We start from the raw sequence: 2,039 nt of genomic DNA on the forward strand, positions 1-2,039 counted from the left end.
TACAGTAGGATCTGATGCCTCTGGACTCGGGCCATCTGCATTCAACATGCATATAATTAAAAAAATAATAAATCCTAAAAGAGATATAATTCACATCTGAATATAGATGTGAGTGTGTGTATTATTCATGGGCATGTCTGTGCCGGTTTGTGTATGTGTATGGGGGTTAGAGGTCAACACTGGGTGTCATTCCTTAATTGCTTCTCCAACTTATTTTTTGAGGCAAAGTCTCTCACTGAAGTGAAGCCTGTCAATTCAATTAGTCTGGCTGGCCAATGAGCCTCAGGAATCTTCCAGTCTGCCTCCCCAACCTGGGGATTATAGGTGTGAACAATTAGGCCTAGCTTTTACATTGGTGCTAGGGATCGAACTTGGGTCCCCAGACTTGCACAGAAAATGTTTTACATACTGAGTCATCCTCTGAAGTCCTGGAGGTGAGAGTCTGTAAAGACAGAGTGTGCTCTATCTACTATGCCAGAGAAAGAGGGTGGAGGCAGATTCCTCCTGGTGAGCTCTCAGAATTGGCATTTCATTTTACTGGAGTTATAGGGATGCTTGGTAGGGAGATGCTGAGGTTGGAGAAAGCAGAAGTTCTCAGTAATAGTTATACATCATAATCTCAACCAGCTTGTGAGCAGGACCTTCTGACTGTACCTAGATGCATCTAGACATGAATTCAAGCATATAGGCTGTGTGCTGCACAGGTAAGGGGGAACAGAATGCCTCTTCCACTTTTCTTTTTCTAAAAGTATGTTCCACAGCTGAGTTATCACAGTCCTAGATCTGGCACTTTGCCCTCTAGGTTCTGCAGAATTTCTGGTTCAATTCCTCGAAGACTGGCCCCTGCCAGGAAATGCTGGAGCTTTAGGACCAGCTGTTACATGTCCTCTTAGACAAGCCTCTCTCCTTTGGAGTCTCTATTTCATTGCCTGTAAATGGTCACAACAATGTTCCCAGGGTTCTTGGAAGAATTCAGTATGGATACATATGAGAACTCCCCCCTCCCCCAGTTTTGATCTGAATTGAAAGTCTAATACTGGAGGCTACTCCAGGATCGGGGAGTTAGGAGGTAGCTCCAGAGGGTGGGGAGGGGAAAGAGATTCGATGGAAAGTAGCAACTGACACAGCAGGAGAGCCAGTGCATTGGAGAGTGTAAGGTTCTGGAGTTGTGCAGAGGTCTCTACTGTAAGATGCTGAAAGGACCCATGGATACACACTGTAGGGAGGCTATTAGCTACCCTGGAGAGCCAGTAGACCGATCAGAAGATGGAGTTCTGTTTTTCAAAAGCCACACCTGTGTTCATGAACTTGAATCACTTTCAGGTCTTGTGTATCAGGGGTGGGGGGTGGGGTCCCATCCCTGCCCACAGGATGGTCTGGCTGACAGGGTGACAAAGCCTTTCAAGACAAAGCTTCAAGGCTTCCACGTCCATGGCCTTCAACTGCCTGTCCCCTCATGCTCTGGCAACCCTGGCTCATCTCATCAAGTGTAGATCAAGCACATGTTGTATATTTCCAGGCCTGATTTCCCTCCAGACCACATCCAAGAAGGAGTTACCGGATGTTCGTGTCCTGGTTCTCATGAGGGCATATTTCACTGTTTGGGTCTGTTTTGCTCAAGCAAGCAGCTTCCGAAGTTTATTTTTGAGATAAAATTTGCATGGAATGAAATCTGAAGTGAAAAGACAGATAATTTTGACCTAACTCATGTGACCATGAACCAGTTTATCAACCAGGATATAGAATATCTCCTTTGTCTTAGTTTCTAGTCACTTCTTTTCCCAAGTCCAGAAAATAGGGTCTGATTTCTATTATCACAGACAAGATTTGCCTATTCTAGAAGTTTATATAAAGGGAATTTTACAGTACGTAATTTTTGTATTTGACTTTTGTTGATTTACCCATGTTGCGTTAGCAGTCCTTTCCCTTTATTGTTCCTAGTATTTTTAGTTTTTGGATGCTATTTTAAGTAAAATTTAAGAATGTTTTAATTCCTTGGTAGTTTATTGCTGGATGATTTAAGTATTATTGTTTTTCTC

This window comes from Microtus oregoni, unplaced genomic scaffold (assembly GCF_018167655.1).
Source record: "Microtus oregoni isolate MIOR12 unplaced genomic scaffold, Mior012 000028F_ref0000031, whole genome shotgun sequence".
NCBI lineage: Eukaryota > Metazoa > Chordata > Mammalia > Rodentia > Cricetidae > Microtus > Microtus oregoni.